The sequence below is a fragment of the Aquarana catesbeiana genome, linkage group LG01 (assembly GCF_042186555.1).
Source record: "Aquarana catesbeiana isolate 2022-GZ linkage group LG01, ASM4218655v1, whole genome shotgun sequence".
Lineage (NCBI taxonomy): Eukaryota > Metazoa > Chordata > Amphibia > Anura > Ranidae > Aquarana > Aquarana catesbeiana.
In genome coordinates this window covers 283,240,848-283,263,734 of record NC_133324.1, presented here as the reverse complement: position 1 = coordinate 283,263,734, position 22,887 = coordinate 283,240,848, and the positions used below count along the sequence as shown (strand labels likewise).

General features: G+C 44.6%; 1 protein-coding gene across 2 annotated transcripts in view; it reads right to left on the bottom strand.

Moving 5' to 3' along the window:
• LG01H22orf15 (linkage group 01 C22orf15 homolog) overlaps window positions 1-18,507 on the bottom strand; it is a 623,789-nt gene extending 605,282 nt beyond the window's left edge. Inside the window, exon 1 of one of the 2 annotated variants that reach the window (XM_073629188.1) lies at window positions 17,941-18,507. The gene's annotated coding sequence lies outside the window, so the exon portion shown is untranslated. The remainder of the gene's footprint in view (window positions 1-17,940) is intronic. The other variant, XM_073629191.1, reaches the window with a different exon arrangement.
• Between the last annotated feature and the right edge of the window lie 4,380 nt (window positions 18,508-22,887).

The following is a 22,887-nucleotide window of genomic DNA, read 5'->3' as shown; positions in this document are numbered from 1 at the left end:
ATCATATCACTGTTTTTTTTTTTTTTTAATTTAAACAAAACTATATACTTACAGTACTTAAAAGAAGCTATAGAGAAAAATAGGCATATTTTTTATTTAGCACATGTAATGATTTTATCAGTAGATATATAGTAGGTGGAGGCTGCTGATGGCAGATGACTCTGAGACACTTTGCATAGAAAGGTGTGGTTTATTTACAGAATATAACTATGAGAATGAGAAGGATTCAACTAAATTCTGTTCTGTCGAAGTGATTCCTCATCACCATGATCATGTTCTGGACTGTCTTCACCTTTATCACTTATCTTTCCTGTAATTCAAATTTTATACTTTATTACGATTACTGAATATAAATACAATGGGATTTTTTTGTTTACTTTCAACATTCTTTCACTTTTGTTGCAGATTCTGTGGCTCAGTTTACTGTAATCCAGGAAGCCACAATAACAGCATCTCTTGGTGGTAATGTAATTTTGTCCTGTGGTCGTAGTGATGGTTCTGTAGCTGGTGGTAATGTACCGACCTGGGTATATCAGGCACCTGGAAGTGTTCCTAAAGGTATAACAACTAGTAATGGAGGCAGTAATCATAATATAAAACCTCCAGGAACCTCTGAACGTTTTACTGGATCCATCCAAGGAGGCTCAAGTGTTTTGTCTATCAGTAATGTACAGGCTGCAGATGACGGGGATTATAGCTGTGCTCTATGGACTGGTAGTGCGTACACAGTGCTACAAATTCACACACAGTGAGACATTAATATCAACTTCCTCTTTTGTTCCTCGTGCATGCTTATTTAAATACTTATTTAAATATCCAAAGAGTAATAATCAAATATATGTGTAGCAACCCCACAGAAAAGTCCTTTCACTGGTCTGACTGCAGTTAGAATTGTTTTAACCGGTTTCTATTGATTACTGTGCTAATCAAATACAAATTTATATTGCCTTTTTCAATAAACGTACCGTATATACTCGAGTATAAGTCGTTCCGAGTATAAGTCGAGGCCCTAATTTACCACAAAAAAAATGGGAAAAACTTATTGACCCGAGTATAAGACGAGGGTGAGAAATGCACAGCTACTGTAGTGCAAAAGCGGGTCAACAATGCCCATTTGCAGCATCACTGTGCCCATTTGCATGCCACACTGTGCCCATTTGCAGCCATAGGTCCCCTGAACTTCAAACTTAGTAGTTAAGGGTTCCTAAATGACCCCTAGCTGCAGCCAAAATTTGGGGTCTCTGAACCCAAAGGGTCCCGAAATGACATTGCTGCAGATAGACACAGTTGACCGAATTTGGGGCCCCGTATCTCGGGGCCACTTAGTGCTAAGAACCCCAAATTTGGTGTGCAAACCCAGTGGAACTAGCACCATAAAATTTCCAAAGCTGGGGTTTCTAGCACCAAGTGGCCCTGAGATACAGGGCCCCAAAAATCAGTTCAGAAAATGTCAAGCACTTTTCTGCAGCAGAGAATGACATTTTCCAAACCAGATTTGGGGTCCTGCATCTCAGGGCCACTTGGTGCTAGGAACCCCAGCTTTGGATATGTTATGGCACCAGTTCGACTGGGTTTGCACACCAAATTTGGGGTTCCTAGCACCAAGTGGCCCTGAGATATGGGGCCCCAAATTTGGTTCAGAAAATGTCAAGCACTTTTCTGCAGCAGAGAATGACATTTTCCAAACCGATTTTGGGGCCCCGTATCTCGGGGCCACTTAGTGCTAGGAACTTCAGCTTTGGATATGTTGTGGGGCGAGGTCCACTGGGTTTGCATACCAAATGTGGGGTTTCTAGCACTAAGTGGCCTTGAGATACGGGGCCCCAAAGTCGGTTCGGAAAATGAAATTTTTTGCTGCAGAAAAGTGCTTGACTCGAGTATAAGTCGAGGGGGGCACTTTCAGCACAAAAAAATGTGCTGAAAAATTCGACTTATACTCGAGTATATACGGTAATAATGATTTGTGAACGTATGGAAAAACAAATATGAAGATTCTGAGGATTCTATGAGTATTACAGATGCTCTACTAACGTTGACTAAGCTAATAAAACATTTCTTATCAACTTAGGCCAAATTATAAAAAAAAAAAATAGAATGGAAACTGATATTTTTGGTATAGCGTCTGCTCAGTACCACAAACATTCTGGCTGGAATTGAGCTTTAAAGGACCAGTAGAATATTTATAAAAGTTTTGTTTCAAATGTCCATTAAAAAGCCATACATTAACTATGCTGTAAAGCAGGGGTGTAACTAGTATTGTGAAAGACCTGGAGCACCCTTAGGAAGAATGATGCAATGACAGTATCAAAACATCTGCTTGTAGACAGGAAGCGAGAGCTTGTATGAGGTCTGCGCCATGTGTTTATCGGGGCCCATTCTGTTACTAGGAGAGAGGTAACAGAGGTATGCTGACTGGTGGAGTGGGCAGCGCCAAAGCTGGTCCCTACAAATGCAAAACATACATCAGTACAAGTGTGTAGGACATAGGACGAGGAGGCATAGGGATAAACTCTGTACCTTGGGTACTGCACACATGTGACTTATCTCTGAGCTCAGAGTCTGCCCTAATGTTTGACTTTTCACATGACTGTGGCTCCTGCCTGGTCCCCAGGCACTGGTAAGCATGCCATCTGGCAAAGTATTAATAAACGTGAAAGGGTTATGCCCTGTACACACGGTCGGACATTGATCAGACATTCCGACAACAAAATCCATTGATTTTTTCCATCAGATGTTGGCTCAAACTTGATTTGCATACACACGGTTGCACAAAGTTGTCGGAATTTCCGAACGCCAAGAACGCGGTGACGTACACCACGTACGACGAGACTTTAAAAGGGCAGTTCAGTACCAAGCGCGGCACCCTTTGGGCTCCTTTTGCTAATTTCGTGTTAGTAAAAGTTTGGTGAGAGACGATTCACATTTTTTCAGACTCATGGTTTTTAGATCGTATTTCTGCTGTTCAGTTTGTGCTTGTGGGTTTGTATCTGGTCTTCAGTGCGTGCAGCGAGTTACCATTGATTTTTCATTGTGTTCTTGTTCGTTCGTTACTGATTTTCAGGTCGCTCTTCACAGGCCTTGCTGTTCTTCAGTGCGTTCTGTTACTTCGTTCTGACCAGCCGACCGTTTTCTAGCCATGTTGTGTATACGTACTCATCGTAGAGTTCGTGCTGTGCGGGGGCTTGGTGTTGGGGTCCTTACTTCGACACACCAGTCCATGAACAGAGCGAGGAGGAGTTCATGGACCAAGAATTGGTTGCTCCAGCGTGACCAGTTCTGTCACATGCCCCTTTGCTCCGTGAGATCCGTGAGAATAATCCTGACGATTTCAGGAACTTTCTTCGGATGACGGACCCCGTATTTGTTGGCTTTGCTTAACCCTAATATTAGCAGGCAGGATACCTGCATGAGGCAAGCCATCACTCCGGAGCAGAGGCTAGTCGTCACCCTGCGGTACTTGGCGACGGGGAGAAGCCTGCAGGACCTCAAGTTCTCGACAGGCATCTCCCCCCAGGCTCTGGGGATCATTATCCCAGAGACCTGTTCTACCATCATCCAGGTCCTGCGGAAGGAGTATATTAAGGTAAGATTTTTATCCTTTAACATCACATTTTATTGTATTTAATGTTTGTTAATATATTGTATTTCTTTCCTCATTCCCTAATTACCATGATTGTAATATGCTGTGAATGTCCCCTTTGTCCTCATGCATGCTGGATTTTTATGTAATGTTTTTTGTCCTTCATACATATGTGCCTTCACTAACCTCCCCAGCATGCTCTCCTGGGCCTATATTCACCTCGTGTAGTCACTTAACAATGTATTTTGTCAGCTCCATAGTAGTGCTTTACCCTAAATACCCCCTAAAATGTTGAAAATTGTGATGTGTGCTTGAAATTCTGGCAGAGTGCCAGAGGCTTTTTTTTGGGGGTCCCAAAATCATTTGGAACCCGCCCTCCCCCCAACTGCTAACTCAGCGGATACCAATCCTCTATCTATCCTCAATCCTCTATCTGCTGACTTTGCCAAACCCATACACACTATAACCACCTCTTTTGTGGTCATATTTATGGATGAATTCCCCAAAGCATGTAGTGCAAGGGCCTGCCTGAGTACTTTAAAATGGTAATGTTCAAAGTTTTTTTATCCTATTATTATCTTGATAGGTAATAGCAGAATGTAAAAATGTGCTAAAATGTGTACAGTGTGTATTTATCTCTTTGTATTATGACACTTCTTACCTGTCCAGTGGGCTGCCAATAGTGTAAGTAAGGAGGGGCTGGCCAAAGTAATACACATTATTTAGGCATTCATCTCTCAATGAAGTGGAGAGGGTTACCTGTCCAAAACATCTCCCCCCCATAAATTTATTTAAATGGCCCATGAGAAGGGGGGTGGGGAATCTGATAGGTGGACCTTATACCTTTGTCTTTAAATACTCCCTAAAAAAAATGTAATACTGATGTTGGCCAAGAATGTTTTTGTCTAATCTACTTGCCATGTTTATGTGCAAAATTATTAATTTTTTTTCTTGTTAGACTCCACAGTTTCCTTCCAACCCACAGAAATGGCAGACTGTGGCCTCCCACTTTGCCCAGCGGTGGGACTTTCCTAACTGCAGAGGGGCAATTGATAGGAAACACATCCACATCGTCCCACCACCCAACTCGGGGTCATACTATTGCAACTACAAGTGGTTCAATAGTATTGTGATGTTGGTGGTGGTGTCGGCTACTTACGAGTTCCTGTATGTGGACGTGGGCAAGAATGGCCGGATAAATAATAATAAAAAACAGCGCTAAATAAACTGCAAAAATTACAATATTAATAAATGAATATCAATATTAGATGTGACTTAAATTAATAGTAGACAGTAGTGATATATTAAACCATCAACCCCAATTGCGTGAATTTGAATGTGAACCAACAAATTTATAAATGAACACTGGAAAAGTCCATCTAAGTGCAGATAGGCAAAGTCCCAAAAATGTAAATGAATTTCTTCTTAATGATGAAGAAATAAATGGCTAATTGGTTCCTCCACCGCACCACTGTGTTGACACCAATACAATAATGTGCTTACCACAAGGCAAGCTTAGATAAGCCTGTAACCTAAACCCGGTCAGGGCCTTTAACCAATGGGGATGATTGGACGGCGATGATCCACTACACCATCTGGAAGGATCAGCTGTGATAGAAAACCCTGCAAGCGCACCTCCAAAGCACCGAAACAATTTAGCATTCAGGAGTTCCCCAAAAGGAAAGAAGTATCGACATAGCCTAATCCTGATATAGGCAATTTATTTGTAAAAGTAGGAAACACACTTACATTAAAAACGAAGGCAAACAGCATGAATTGTATGAGCCGGCCGGCTACAGCGAACACCCGTCCTACAGACGGAACACACGGGAAGTCAGCACGTCAGCTCCTCCCGACGCGCGTTTCGTCATATGTTGACGTCGTCTGGTGCCCCATCAATATTTACAAACAGCTTTCTCTGATCCTCTGTAATGGGGGATCATGAGTTTCTGGTAAGCGGCCAGTCCTATTCATGGTGGTGGAACAAGCACTTTGCCCTCTTACAGCAAGATTTTATGTCCATCTGATTTTTTGAATTTTTTGATTTCTCATTGCTTCTATCACTTGGGTGATTCACTTACTTTTTTGTATATGGACTTTTTTATATATATATATCATTGCATATTTGATGGAATGTCAACATGTGCTAGCTGCCATCATGGGGGATCAAGGGACGTGTTTTGTGGGTGCAACTCCTTCCTCTCAGCTACTTTATTATTGAGTAAGGGGTTGCACCCCCAAAAATCATACATTGATCTCCCATGATGGCAGATAGCACATGTTGTGTGCATCTTCAAAATTTGGCTTTTCGAGAATATGTCTAAAAAAGTTCAAAAAATTTTCCGGACAAAAAAACTGAAATAATTCGGGATTTCGAGGGGTTTTAAATTCTCCCTAAAACATCAATGATGTTCTTCATTTTGTTTTGAACATCATTGATGTTTTGCTTTATGTTTTCCAAGTCCCTATTACACCCCATGATCTCCCCGATCAGGATCTGGACACTTTCACTGGTGAAATGACCTTCTTCCACAACATCACAATCACCTAAAAATATAGAAACAATAACACAACATGTATTATAAATATGCAGGCATCCATCTCTTACCTGAGCCTGTGGTCGCAGATACTCACCTGTTGTGGTGACTATTTCCACCATGTCTCCCTCCTCCTCCTCTGCTTGGCTTTGTGGGATTTCCCCTTCTTCCTGAGGTGGGGGGTCTGTTGTCTTCTCTGATGAGTGGTGTCCTCCGAGTCTTTTCTCCCCTATATAAAAAAAATAGGTATACTTAGCACACAGATATTTGATGGCAGAAATAGGAATATGAAATATTGCTTGGAAGTGGGGTACAATTGTCTGTTTTGGCAGAGTTCCAAGATGAAGAAATATTGTTTTCCTTTGTCAAGCTTACCTGTTTTGTACAAACTTCACAGATGGAGTCACCCCTATAGTATACACTGGAGCACCTGTGTGGACCCCCTAATAAAAAGGGTGTTCTGGTGTCCCACACTAGTGCTACAGCGTCCAAATGTGTAAACAGCTGCCGAGTGTCCTCTCCTTACACAGAAACTAGTTTGCATTTCATTCTAGTTACAAACCCATCTAGACACCAAAATTTATTTAAGAGAAGTAGGCCAGAAAAAATGTTTTGAACTGCATCTGGGCAAAACATGGTGTTTTATAGGCCGAACAAACAATGTTTCCTACGAACGAATAATGTGTCCATGAACATGAAAGTTGCCATTTTAAACTGTACAACAGTAAAGAAAAGCGCATGGAGCAGCACGAACAAAATAAAAATGAAGAATAGGAACACAGGACAACTACTTATCGACCACCGCTTCCTGAGTTTATCCTTGGATCGTCGTACCCTAAAATTTCTGTGCAGACTCTTCACAACTTTCGCCATGATCTTGGCCTTTCTGACATTGGGGTTTGGGTAAGGTCCATACTTCCCGTCATAGTTGGCCCTTTTCAAGATGTCCACCATCTCCACAAAGGCCATATTTGAGGCCTTAAATTGTTTCCTCCGGGATCCTGACGTTTCTGGCTCCGGGCTTTCCTCCTCCTCGTTGTAATTAACACGCACCTGCTCTGTCTCCGCCATGTGCTCTTCCCCACTGCTCCGAAAAGAGAAGGGGCGGGGAATAGACTAGAAAGAACGTCAGGGGCGGGCGGAGTTTCACGCATGCGCAGTGTATATAAAGCGTAACACGCGTGTGTATTACGTACAATCTGTGAGTGGAGGAAGGAGTATCGGAAGCGCCGATCGTGATAACGAAGGTAACATTTAAACTTGGGCCTATACTGCTTATAGATTGACGCCTATATTGGGACAAGATTAGGAGACTTTAGCCTGACTTTATTGTTTGTCTTGTGTATTGCAGATAAAATGGATGGCTTCAATGACCACAACTTCCTCCCCCTGTTCATAGACAAGTACAGGGAGCTGCCCTGTCTGTGGCAGGTGAAACATCTGCATTATAATCATAAACAAAAGAGGCAGGCAGCACTGGAGAAACTGCTGGAGTTGGTGAAGCCAGTGGTCCCCACAGCAACCATCTCCTAATAAAAGCCAAAATTGGTGGCCTGAGGAGCACTTATCTTAAGGAGCTCAAGAAGGTCCAGGATTCCCAGAGATCCGGAGCTGCAGCAGATGACATTTATGTCCCCAGGCTGTGGTACTATGAGAGACTTTGTTTTCTGTCAGACCAGACTGAAGTCAGGGAATCCCTCTCAACCCTTCCTTCCACTCTTCCTTCCACCCTATCTTCCACCCCAGCTGAGGCCTCTGATGTCCAACCTGGGAATTCCAGCCAGGAAGAAGTGGAGGAGCCCAGCTGGAGCCAGGTATAGCATTGTTCTACAGATTTCTGGTCAATAAATAAATGATGTTTACTAGATGTTATTATTGATCACTAATTGCTGATTTAATAAAGGGTTTTACATATCAATAGACAGTAGTGGGTAGAGATGAGCCGAACACCCCCGGTTCGGTTCGCACCAGAACCTGCGAACGGACCGAAAATTTGCACTAATGTTAGAACCCCATTGACGTCTATGGGACTCGAACGTTCAAAATCAAAAGTGCTCATTATAAAGGCTAATTTTCATGGTATTGTCCTAAAAAGGGTTTGGGGACCCGGGTCCTGCCCCAGGGGACATGTATCAATGCAAAAAAAAAAATGGCCGTTTACCTGGGGGGTGTCTATAGTATGCCTGTAAAGTGGCGCGTGTTTCCCGTGTTTAGAACAGTCCCTGCACAAAATGTCTTTTTTAAAGGAAAAAAAGTCATTTAAAACTGCTTGCGGCTTTAATGTAATGTCGGGTCCTGGCAATATGGATGAAAATCAGTGAGACAAACGGCATGGGTACCCCCCAGTCCATTACCAGGCCCTTTGGGTTTTGTATGGATATTAAAGGGAACCCCGCACCCAAATTAAAAAAAGGAAAGGTGTGGGGCCACCAAGCCCTATATACTCTGAACAGCAGTATACAGGCGGTGCAAACAAGACAGGGACTGTAGGTTTGTTGTTAAGTAGAATCTGTTTGTAATTTTGAACGGGTACATTTTTAACGTGTTTAGCTCCAGCCAAAAAAATCTTTTTTAAGCTTTTTGGAAAACATAGGGACATTTGTTTTGCTGTCTGTGCTCCTCTTCAGAAGATTTCACCTCACTTTTTGTCCCAATGACAAATGTTTTTTGAAAATTTGGGTTTTTTTGTGAAACAAGGATTGGTGATAAAGCATCAGTGGAAAGGAGAAATGTTTTTCCCATATTAACTCTTACAGGAGAGAATTTCCCTTCCTAGGGGTAGATTTCATCTCACTTCCTGTTGTCTCCTTCCGTTTGCAAGTAGGAGTCGTTTGTAAGTTGGATGTTGAAAGTAGGGGCCTGCCCTATACACTCAGCAGAAATTTGGGACTTAGGTGTTGTTGTGGCCACAACACTGTAAGCCCCCACAGGGCCCTGCTGTGAAATATTAGATCAAGAATTGTAGTTACATGCCCCTGTTGAACAGGGGCAGAAAAATTGTGCCTTTGGTGGTGGTGGTGGTGCTGGTGCCACAACACTGTAAGTCCTCACTCGCTCTTGGTGGGCGCAGAAACGGGCCGTACTGTGAAATATTAGATCAAGAATTGTAATTACATGCCCCTGTTGAACAGGGGCTGAAAAATTGGGCCTTAGGCACCGGTGCTGGTGCCACAACACTGCAACCCCTCACAGATACTCTAGTTGGAACGCAGGAACGAGCCCTGCTGCAAAGTATTGCATCAAAAATTGTAATTACATGCCCCTGTTAAACAGGGGCTGAAAAATTGGGCCTTAGGCACTGGTGGCGGCGCCCAGAACCAAAAATGTTCTTAGAAGCTATCAGCGTGATCTTTGAGAGGAAGACGATAATTACTCAGGATAGTCACTCAGCATCAGCATAGGCAGTCTTTGAAGGGATCTGAGATTTCAAAAAAAATTATTTGGTTATATTAGCCTCAGGTGCTTGGTAGCTGGTGGTGTTTCAAGACTGATTCATCTTTATGAAGGTCAGTCGATCGACCGAGTCAGTGGACAGACGCACCTTGTGATCGGTTACAAAGCCTCCAGCCGCACTGAATGTGCATTCTGAAAGAACGTTGGATGCAGGACAGGCCAGTAGCTCAATTGCATACTGTGCAAGCTCTGGCCAGTGATCCATCCTCAAGACCCAGTAGCCCAGAGGATTTTCGGTGGGAGAGGTGTCCAAGTCAGATCTTGCCCCTAGGTATTCCTGCACCATGTAAAACAGATGCTGGCGATAGTTGCTGGAACCGATCATACCTTGGGGCTGTGGACTAAAAAATTGTCTGAACGCATCGGTCAGATGGCCACCTTCTCCACCGCTCCTTCTTTGACTCAGCAACACATTGTCCAGAAACAGGAGTTTGTAACCTCCCAGTCTCTGGGAACGCGTTGCACAGACCTTTCTGCAAGGCCTCCTGAAGATGTTTCATCCTCTGCTCCCTCTGCAACGGCAAGATAAGGTCCGCAACCTTACCCTTGTAACGTGGATCAAGGAGGGTTGCCAGCCAGTATTGGTCCTTCTCCTTGATACCACGAATAAGAGGATCTTTACGCAGGATCAGGGAGGCCATGCAGCGTAGGTTTGCTGAGGCATTCGGTCCGGAGTCCTCTGGGTCACTAAGGATGACATGGTCCGCAGCCACCTCCTCCCAGTCACGTATAAGTCCATGTGTTTCTTGGGACTGATCCCTTAAAGACTGCTGCTGATGCTGAGTGCCAGGCTCCACCTCCATACTGACACAATCCTCCTCCTCCTCGTCCTCTTCCTGTGTGATCGGCGGGCACGCAGGAACACTGTCTGGATAAAGGGGGCCTTGAGAGCTAAGGAAGTCCTCCTCTTCCTGCCTCTGTTCTGCCTCAAGTGCCCTGTCCATTATTCCACGCAGCGTGTGCTCCAACAGGTGGACAAAGGGGGACAGTGTCACTGATGCATGCACTGTCACTGCTCACCATTCTCGTGGCCTCCTCAAATGGTGACAGGACAGTGCATGCATCCCTGATCATGGCCCACTGGCGTGGGGAAAAAAAACAAGCTCCCCTGACCCTGTCCTGGTGCCATACAGTACCTGGTCACACAGGTACTCATTGATAGCTCTCTGCTGCATGTGCAGCTGCTGCAGCATGGCCAACGTTGAGTTCCACCTGGTGGGCATGTCACAGATTAGGCGGTTCTTGGGCAGGTTAAACTTCTTTTGGAGCTCCGCCAGCTGAGCACTGGCATTATATGACCAGCGGAAATGCACACAGACTTTCCTGGCCTGCCTCAGGACATCCTGTAAGCCTGGGTACCTGCCCAAGAACCGCTGCACCACCAAGTTAAGGATGTGAGCCAAACAGGGCACATGGGTCATTTGTCCCTGTCGGAGGGCAGAGAGGAGGTTGGTGCCATAGTCGCAAACCACCATTCCTGCCTACCTCTGAACCTGCCCCTGCAGAGCTGACAGAACCTCTGCCCCAGTGTGGCTCCTGTCCCCCAAGCACACCAGCTCAAGCACCGCATGGCATCTTTGGGCCTGCGTACTTGCATAGCCCCTTGAACGCCTACGGAGCACCACCGGTTCTGAGGACAAATCACAGGAAGAGACCATGGAGGAAGAAGAAGAGGAGAGGGTGGAGGAGAGAGGTGTGTCACAATCATTAGTAGTGGCATTTTGGAGGCGTGGTGGCGGAACAACCTCCAACACTACTGCACCTTGTCCTGCATCCTTCCCAGCTGCCAGCAGAGTCACCCAATGCGCGATGAAACTTAGGAATGTCCCTGTCCATGCCTGCTGGACCATGAGTCAGCGGTAATACGCACCTTACCGCTGACCGCCCTGTCCAGCGAGGCATGGACATTGCCTTCCACATGCCGGTAGAGAGCCGGAATCGCCTTCCGTGAGAAAAAGTGGCATTTGGGTACCTGCCACTGAGGAACTGCACATTCCACAAACTCTCGGAAGGGGACACAGTCTACCAACTGAAAAGGCAGCAGTTGAAGTACTAGCAATTTTGCCAAGCTAGCATTCAACCGCTGGGCATGTGGATGGCTGGGAGCGAACTTCTTTCGGCGGTGCAGCAGCTTGGGCAGGAAAATTTGCCTGGTACAATCTGACGTCGGTGTACCGAAAGCAGATTGCCCACAAGTACTTGGCTGTGACACACCTAATTCTACACCTTCATTCCTCTCAGTGCAGGTGTCAGAGAGGACTGAAGGTATAGTGGGGTTGGAGATCTCAGCTGATGAGGAGCAAGGAGAGGTCCTCTTTGTTCTTTGGTGTGGGTCTTTTAGATACGCTTGCCAACGAAGTGCATGGCAGGTCAAAATATGTCTGGTCAAGCATGTGGTGCCCAAGCGGGAGATGTTTTGGCCACGCGAGGTACGCTTGAAACATATGTTGCAAATAGCAGCGGTGCGATCTGATGCACTCGTCTCAAAAAAGGCCCACACCAAAGAACTATTTGAATAACACGCAGAGACTGCAGCGCCCTGCACATGCGGAGCTTTGGGGTGTGATGCAGTCAGTGTGCTACCCTTAGGCTGGCCCCTGGAGGGTATCCTGCCTCGTTGGTGATGTGCCTCCTCCTCCTCATCCTCCTCCTCCTCTCTCCTATCAGGCACCCACGTTGAGTCAGTGACCTCATCATCCCCTCCCTCCTCATCACTGGAGCAAACCTGGCAGTATGCTGCAGCAGGGGGAGCATGACTGCCAGATTGCTGTCCTTCTTGGGCACCCCCTCTATCCGTGCTCATGTTACTGCCTTCATCTAGCTCAGTATCATCATCAGAGCCTTCCAAACGCTGGGCATCCTCCTGGAGCATGTACCCAACACTGTGGTCAAACAGTTCGAGGGACTCCTCAGGAGGACATGGTGGGGCTAGGGAAGGAGTCACTGATGACATTGAGCCGAGGGAAGAGGCCGCTGCTTTGCCAGACAAAGTACCCTGAGCATGGGTGAGAGAGGATGAGGAGGATGAGGACGGCTTGGTCATCCACTCAACCAAGTCTTCCGCATGTTGCGGCTCAACATGGCCAGCTGCCGAAAAAAAGGCCAAGCGTGTCCCACGGCCACGTGCTGATGAGGATGCACCGTCTCCACGACCAGCACTGTTGCCTCTAGACACAGAGCCTGCTTGCCCTCTTTTATTGGCTTGTGACTGTCTGCCTCTCCTTGTTGGCCTTCCAGACATACTAATGGGCTGTAGCTGCACTAAGCTGGGATATATGTACTGATACTGCAGCTAGCAAAATAAACTGCCTGCCTGTAGTATGAGAACACCACCAACCTCCTACAGGTAGCTTTAGGTCAACACTGTGCAGAGCTCGCCAAAAAATAACTTGTAGCTTATTTAGCTGCCTGCGGTAGTGATAGGATCAGGAAAACACCACCAACCTTCTACAGGTAGCTTTAACCGAACACTGTGCAGAGCTCGCACTACACTAACTTGTAGCTTATTTAGCTGCCTGTGGTAGTAATAGGATCAGGAAAACACCACCAACCTTCTACAGGTAGCTTTAGGTGAACAATGTGCAGAGCTCGCACTACACTAACTTGTAGCTTATTTAGCTGCCTGCGGTAGTAATAGGATCAGGAAAACACCACCAACCTTCTACAGGTAGCTTTAGGTGAACACTGTGCAGAGCTCGCACTACACTAACTTGTAGCTTATTTAGCTGCCTGCGGTAGTGATAGGATCAGGAAAACACCACCAACCTTCTACAGGTAGCTTTAGGTGAACACTACGCAGAGCTCGCCAAAAAATAACTTGTAGCTTATTTAACTGCCTGCGGTAGTGATAGGATCAGGAAAACACCACCAAGCTTCTACAGGTAGCTTTAGGTGAACACTGTGCAGAGCTCACACTACACTAACTTGTAGCTTATTTAGCTGCCTGCGGTAGTGATAGAATCAGGAAAACACCACCAACCTTCTACAGGTAGCTTTAGCTGAACACTGTGCAGAGCTCGCAAAAAAATAACTTGTAGGTTTAGCTGAACACTGTGAGGAGGACGCACTACACTAGCTTGTAGCTTTAGCTGAACACTGTGCAGAGGTCACACTACACTAACTTGTAGTTTTAGCTAAACACTGTGAGGAGGACGCACTACACTAACTTGTAGCTTTAGCTGAACACTGTGCAGAGGTCGCACTACACTAACTTGTAGTTTTCGCTGAACACTGTGAGGAGGACACACTACACCAACTTGTAGCTTTAGCTGAACACTGTGAGGAGGACGCACTATCCTAACTTGTAGCTTTAGCTGAACACTGTGCAGAGGTCACACTAAACTAACTTGTAGTTTTAGCTGAACACTGTGAGGAGGATGCACTACACTAACTTGTAGCTTTAGCTGAACCTTGTGCAGAGGTCGCATTACACTAACTTGTAGTTTTAGCTGAACACTGTGAGGAGGACGCACTACACTAACTTGTAGCTTTAGCTGAACACTGTGCAGAGGTCTCACTACACTAACTTGTAGTTTTAGCTGAACACTGTGAGGAGGACGCACTACACTAACTTGTAGCTTTAGCTGAACACTGTGCAGAGGTCTCACAACACTAACTTGTAGTATTAGCTGAACACTGTGAGGAGGATGCACTAAACTAACTTGTAGCTTTAACTGAACACTGTGAGGAGGATGCACTACACTAACTGTAAATAGTCTAGCTGCCTGACTGTGGTACTAATAGGATCAAAAGAACACCAGCAATTTTCTTCAGGTAGCTGTAAATACTGTAACAAGACAAGCCTGCCTGTCAGTAGGAAGATAACAGGAACGGATCTAGCTAAACTGAATACAGTGTATATATATCTATGCAACACCTGGGATCAGTGGCGGCTGGTGAAGTTTTAGGATGGGGGGGTGCCAGACCCTGCCCTTCCTTTTTGACCCCTCCCACTTCTCATAAGCCCCACCCCTTATACAATCCACCCACTCTGTCCTCTGTATTGAACTTGCTTCCACGCATATTGTCAGGAGTATACTGCTCAGAATTACAGGACAGAGTATACAGAGCTCAGCATCACAGATACTGTACGGTATGTAGATCAGCATCGCAGATAGTATACAGATCAGCACCTCAGATAGTATATAGCAGCCAACACCGCAGATAGTATATAGTAATGTTGCAAATGGGAATACAGCGCTGTCTGTAATGTAAAATATATATAAAAACCAACAGGTCCAGCTGCAGCTTACATGTGAGATACACACAATACATATAATTCAGAGGAAAAAGCCGCGCATCATGAAACCCTTTACAATATGACATCTACTCATATGTATTAAATATTCCTAATGGGTAAGGGACAAATAAACTTCCAATCCACATGTCAATTAGTAGATCTAATTCCAACAATACTAAACCACAGGTATCGGAATATTGTAAATAAATGCATATAAAATCATCTATATGGTATGATCAAAAAGAATGTCCCTGAGAGAGTTCATATTAACAAGGAATCACTAAAATATATATTTTTTTAAGTGAATCCTTGTTGATATGAACTCTCTCAGGGACATTCTTTTTGATCATATCATGTGATTGATCAAATTGACATGTGGATTGGAAGTTTATTTATCCCTTACCCATTAGGAATATTTAATACATATGAGTAGATGTCATATTGTAAAGGGTTTCATGATGCGTGGCTTTTTCCTCTGAAATAGATAGTATATAGCAGCCAGCACCACAGATAGTATATAGCAGCCAGCACCACAGATAGTATATAGCAGCCAGCACCACAGATAGTATACAGTAGCCAGCACCACAGATAGTATACAGTAGCCAGCACCACAGATAGTATACAGTAGCCAGCACCACAGATAGTATATAGATCAGCACCACAGATAGTATATAGATCAGCACCACAAATAGTATATAGACCAGCACCACAGATAGTTTATAGCACCGAGCACCACAGATAGTATATAGCACCCAGCACCATAGATAGTATATAGATCAGCACCACAGATAGTATATAGATCAGCACCACAGATAGTATATAGCACCCAGCACCACAGATAGTATATAGATCAGCACCACAAATAGTATATAGATCAGCACCACAGATAGTATATAGCACCCAGCACCACAGATAGTATATAGCACCCAGCACCACAGATAGTATATAGCACCCAGCACCACAGATAGTATATAGCACCCAGCACCATAGATAGAATATAGATCAGCACCACAGATAGTATATAGATCAGCACCACAGATAGTATATAGCACCCAGCACCACAGATAGTATATAGCACCCAGCACCATAGATAGAATATAGATCAGCACCACAGATAGTATATAGATCAGCACCATAGATAGTATATAGATCAGCACCACAGATAGTATATAGATCAGCACCATAGATAGTATATAGATCAGCACCACAGATAATATATAGAACAGCACCATAGATAGTATATAGATCAGCACCACAGATAGTATATAGATCAGCACCACAGATAGTATATAGATCAGCACCATAGATAGTATATAGCACCCAGCACCACAGATAGTATATAGCACCCAGCACCACAGATAGTATATAGCACCCAGCACCATAGATAGTATATAGATCAGCACCACAGATAGTATATAGATCAGCACCATAGATAGTATATAGATCAGCACCACAGATAGTATATAGATCAGCACCATAGATAGTATATAGATCAGCACCACAGATAGTATATAGATCAGCACCACAGATAGTATATAGATCAGCACCACAGATTGTATATAGCACCCAGCACCACAGATAGTATATAGCACCCAGCACCATAGACAGTATATAGATCAGCACCACAGATAGTATATAGATCAGCCCCATAGATAGTATATAGATTAGCACCACAGATAGTATATAGATCAGCACCACAGATAGTATATAGCACCCAGCACCACAGATAGTATATAGCACCCAGCACCATAGATAGTATATAGATCAGCACCACAGATAGTATATAGATCAGCACCATAGATAGTATATAGATCAGCACCATAGATAGTATATAGATCAGCACCACAGATAGTATATAGATCAGCACCACAGATAGTATATAGATCAGCACCACAGATAGTATATAGCACCCCGCACCATAGATAGTATATAGCACCCAGCACCACAGATAGTATATAGCACCCAGCACCATAGATAGTATATAGATCAGCACCACAGATAGTATATAGATCAGCAACACAGATAGTATATAGCACCCAGCACCACAGATAGTATATAGTTCAGCACCACAGATAGTATATAGATCAGCACCACAGATAGTATATAGCACCCAGCACTACAGATAGTATATAGCACCCAGCACCATAGATAGTATATAGATCAGCACCACAGATAGTATATAGCACCCAGCACCACAGATAGTATATAGATCAGCACCACAGATAGTATATAGATCAGCACCACAGATAGTATATAGCGCCCAGCACCACAGATAGTATATAGCACCCAACACCATAGATAGTATATAGATCAGCACCACAGATAGTATATAGATCAGCACCATAGATAGTATATAGATCAGCACCACAGATAGTATATAGATCAGCACCATAGATAGTATATAGATCAGCACCACAGATAGTATATAGATCAGCACCACAGATAGTATATAGATCAGCACCACAGATAGTATATAGCACCCAGCACCACAGATAGTATATAGCACCCAGCACCATAGATAGTATATAGCACCCAGCACCACAGATAGTATATAGCACCCAGCACCATAGATAGTATATAGATCAGCACCACAGATAGTATATAGATCAGCAACACAGATAGTATATAGCACCCAGCACCACAGATAGTATATAGTTCAGCACCACATATAGTATATAGATCAGCACCACAGATAGTATATAGCACCCAGCACCATAGATAGTATATAGATCAGCACCACAGATAGTATATAGCACCCAGCACCACAGATAGTATATAGATCAGCACCACAGATAGTATATAGATCAGCACCACAGATAGTATATAGCACCCAGCACCACAGATAGTATATAGCACCCAGCACCATAGATAGTATATAGATCAGCACCACAGATAGTATATAGATCAGCACCATAGATAGTATATAGATCAGCACCACAGATAGTATATAGATCAGCACCACAGATAGTATATAGATCAGCACCACAGATAGTATATAGATCAGCACCACAGATAGTATATAGCACCCAGCTTTTCAGAGGAGTGGCAGTCTTTTATAGTAAGTAGTAAGAGACTCAGAGCATCAGAGGAGAAGGACATATGCATTTGTCAAGTTATGACAGTGGACTCACCAATTTTGCAGTCTCTTATGTCCTCCAATTGAAGTTTTGGCCTGCTGCAGCTTTACACACACACCTAGCACCATGCTGTGTGTGTGTACATCAGAGGGTGGGGCTGCTATTGTGGGCACAGCAGGGATTGGTCACTACAAGGTGTCTTCAGCATCCTGGGGGCCTGTGCTCTTCACTCTGAATCCTGCTGTATCCAAAATCTCAGTCACAGGAGTGAGATATTAGGTGACACTGCAGGATCAGCACAGGCAGCACAGTTCACTGAACACCCATCCAGCTTCCAGTCACGGAGTTCTGGCTGGGCTGTGGGTGGAGGTGGAGCCGCTGAAATTCGGCAAAGGGCATTTCCATTCACCCAGGGGGGTTCAGGACAGGTGACACACTACAGTCCAGCTGGAAGGCAAAAGTAGAACTGGTGCCCGCTCAGCCCAACTCCCAAGCCCAGCTGCCTCGCTGCTAATATAATCCATTGAATGTCTGTGCAGTCTCTCACCGTACTGCAGCTCCGAAGAACAGAGCTGCCGACGTGACGACGTCACTTCCGGCTTTTGTCAGTTTCAGAAAACCCGGCCGGAAGTGACCTCGAGATTTTTAACAACAATGCTCCCGCCCATAGAATCACAGTGATTTTACGGGCAGAAGCTACTCGGCATTCTGCATTGCGCCCCAAGGCGGGTTATAAGCCCGCAAATGAAGCACCATGTCTGCAATCTCGTGATTGCATTGACGTGGCGCTTTCCATAGTGCACTGCGTCCGGCGCCACAGTGCACTATGTTAAAGGTTAAAGGAGTTATTTTTTTTATTTTTTTATTTCTTAAAGGGCCAGTTTTAAGAAAAAAATTTTTTTTTACATTTTTTTTTCATTTTTTTTTTTTGTGACTACAGGAGGAGGGGGAGGGGCGGCGCCACCCTGGCTTTGGCCAATTACAGCTCTCTCTACAGACGACGCTGTGATTGGCCAAGCATGCGTGCTTGGCCAATCATCAGCCAGCAATGCACTGCGATGCCGCAGTGAATTATGGGCCGAGACGCACCACATGAATTTGGCGCGAACGCCCCATATCGTTCGCAATTCGAAGAACGATCGAACAGCCGATGTTCGAGTCGAACATGAAGCTCATCCCTAGTAGTGGGCAAAAACAATTGGGACAAGAATGAAAAATGCTGGGCTCAGAATGCGTGTGATTGATGAAGAAAAAATTAAAACTATGTCCCTTTTTCATACACAGGAAGACCTCAGCCAGGAGGAGGCTGTGGAATGTGGCACACAGGAGGAGGCTGTGGAATGTGGCACACAGGAGGAGGTGGGGGTTAGTGGCAGCCAGGAGGAGGCGGGTCTAAGTGGCAGCCAGGAGAAGGCCGGTCCCAGTAGGAGCCTGACAGAATCGCAGGTCCCTCCCCTCCGCCATCCAAACAAAAGACCCAGGAAGGGGAGTAATGTGCATGATTCAGCGCTCAGGCTGATTCAGGAGGCTTCTGCGTCCCTGAGAGCCACCCCCACTCGTGAAGAGGCTTTTGCCTCCATGGCTGCCACCAAACTGCAGGACATGCAGGAGGGCCAATGCCTCATGTGTGAGGAACTCATTTATCAAACATTAAATAAGGGGTTGAGGGGCGAAATCACACCCAATACCCACCTGAGTGAGTTGCATCATCCTCCTCCTTCTCCTCCTCCTGTCACAACTCCACCACCACAGACACAGTGTGGAAGGAAGCGTGGAAGGAAGACCAGAGAGTGATGACCTGGGTTCAGTCTGGTCTGACAAAAGATGCAGGCTCTTGTATGACCACAGCCTGGCGACAGATATGTCACCTGCTGCTGTTCATGATTCTCTTGGACTTCTGGACCAGATTGAACTCCCTTAGAATAGGACTCCTCAGGCCACCAATTTTGCCTGGAAATAATTGATGTGTGCCCTGGGAGCCAAAGACTTCACCAATTTCTGCTGTTTCTCCAGTGTTGCCTCCCTCTTTCTTTGGTTATGAGCCCTTAATAAATTTTTGTTTGATTTATTATACTCGCCTATGTGTGTTTTCATTCAAAAAGGACTGTTTGTTTTGTGAGGAGGCAGGTACATTTCAAAAATACAATGTGAAATTAACAAGAGACACCAAGCAACCTCCTTGAGATTTAACAATACAAGATAATAATGGTGTTGTGGTAACTTGACACACAAAACACACACCAAACTATTCTGGAGCAAAAAATAAAATAAAAATTAAGAATAAAACACAAGATCAGGATTTTAAAAAATCCAAAAAAAAAAAATTTAATCTAAAAACATCCCAAAAATATAATTTTTTCGGGAGATGTGACAAATAAAAATATTATATTGATGAAATCACGAGAAATAATAAAGAAAGAAGTTTGTGAGAAGTCTGTGTGAATATGAGCAGCAAAACTACTTCATTCTTCTAGCATTATAAAGAAGTGCGCTGCATTAAACAATTTAAAACATTGCAGCCTGACGAAAGTGCTATATCCATTCCGAACGCTAATTTTACCAGACCGAGCAGTTCCGTCTCGGAATTTAGTCTGAGCATGTGTGGCACTTTGTGCATCAGAATTGTCCACACACGATCGGATTGTGTTGTTGGAAAATTTTATAGCCTGCTCTCAAACTTTGTGTGTCGGAAAATTCGATGGAAAAAGTCAGATGGAGCCCACACACGGTCGGAATTTCCGACAACAAGCTCCGATCGCACATTTTCCGTCAGAAAATCCGACCGCGTGTACAGGGCATTAGAGATTCTGTTCAATGCCTGGTGTAGTATAAAGGACCTACCCCAAGGGGGAACCTCTCATGTGACCCTTGCTTGGCACCCAATGAGAGAGGGAAACATGGAGGATGTGACCAGACAACCAGTCTACCCCCTTATGCCCCATACACGCAGTCGGACATTGATTGGACATTCCGACAACAAAATCCATAGATTTTTTTCCGACGTATGTTGGCTCAAACTTGTTTTGCATACACACGGTCGCACAAAGTTGTCGGAATTTCCAAACGCCAAGAACGCGGTGACGTACACCACGTACGACGAGACTATAGGGCAGTTCAGTACCAAGCGCGGCACCCTTTGGGCTCCTTTTGCTAATCTCGTGTTAGTAAAAGTTTGCGTTCTGTTACTTCGTTCTGACCAGCCGACCGTTTTCTAGCCATGTTGTGTGTACGTACTCATCGTAGAGTTCGTGCTGTGCGGGGGCTTGATGTTGGGGTTCTTACTTTGACACAAGCCCAGTCCATGAACAGGGCGGGGAGGAGTTCATGGACCAAGAATTGGTTGCTCCAGCGTGACCAGTTCTGTCACATGCCTTTGCTCTGTGAGATCCGTGAGAATAATCCTGATAATTTCAGGAACTTTCTGACCACCCAGATGCAGGTCTTGTTGCTGCATGGGCAAGACTTGATCAAGCCTATGGTAGCTCTGAAACCATAGAAAGACTGCAAAACTTCCCAAAAATAGGGAACAAAGACTGTCACAAGCTCCATGATCTGAGTGATCTTCTCATGGAGCTGGAGTTGGCAAAGACAGACCCATGTCTACCTGGACTAAGCTTCCTGGGCACTGCTCATGGTGTCAATCCAGTGGTGTCTAAACTGCCATACGGCCTGCAAGAGAAATGGGCACAACAAGGCTCAAAGTACAAAAGAGACTATAACGTATCTTTTCCTCCATTCGCATATTTTTGCAGGTTCATCAGTGATCAAGCCTGGATGAGAAACGATCCCAGCTTCAGCTTCAGTGAACCCAACTTGCCTGCTTCATCATCATCATCTTCATTAAGGTATGATAACATAGCAGCTAAATGTAGAGACTTTAATAGAGCAATATCTGTTAAAAGGACAGACATCTCATTTCATCACCCTGAGAACTTTGGTTGGTGGAAATCTAACTCTTTGACTACCTTAGCAGACCTCCAACTTGGAAATGCATTTGCCACATTTGAACTCCTCCGCACGCATAAACAAATACCACTGCGGGAATATCTCCGCTTTATGCAGATAAGGCATTTTTATATCTCCCATTATAATCTTACTCCTTGCGCTCCTTCTACCTCCTACGAACAGATCTGCCATGAAAACCCAAGAGGTAAAGGTCTCATTTCTACCCTTTATAAAACTACATTAGTATTGGGTTTTTCAGGTGATCTTCTATATAGGACCAAATGGGAAACTGACTGTGATGAACAATTTACTCAGGAGGACTGGGAGACCATGCTAGCAAACCTTCGTAAAGCCACTAAATCACTAGCGGTTAGGGAAACAGCCTATAAGGTCCTCACTAGATGGTACTACACACCCTCTAGACTTCAAATAATGTACCCTGGAACATCGGGACTGTGCTTCAGAGGCTGCCAATAGCTGGGCACATTCAAACACATATTTTGGGATTGTAGAATTCTAACCCCAGTATGGGACAGGGTGACTGCGGTCGCCTCTGCAATCTCCGGAACCCCTCTGAGGCTCACGCTCCCGATGTGTTTACTTGGAGCAACGATCCCAGGAATCCTCCGCAAAGAGGAATGTCTTATAGGCACGATATGTACGGTATATCCACCCCATGGGTCATTGCCCTTCACTGGAAATCACCAGTTGTCCCCCTAACCTCCATCCAAGATAGAATTGATATGATAATGATTATGGAGAGGATTTTGTATACTCTACAGGACAGAATGCACTTATTTGATCGTAGATGGGAGCCTTGGAAATCCCAAAAGCACATTTTATTGACATAAAGCTAGGGACTGCACGAAGTACCTAGACCATGAATAGATAATACCTTCATGTATGGGTTTTTTCATGATATATTCTGTACGCGCTGGAAGTATTCTTTTGTCACAAACTTGTATGTTATTATGCTTTGGAGATCATTATTTATGATGTACATTGATACCAGACGGTATATTTTATTCTTTTGTTTGTTTCTTTAAACAATAAAAA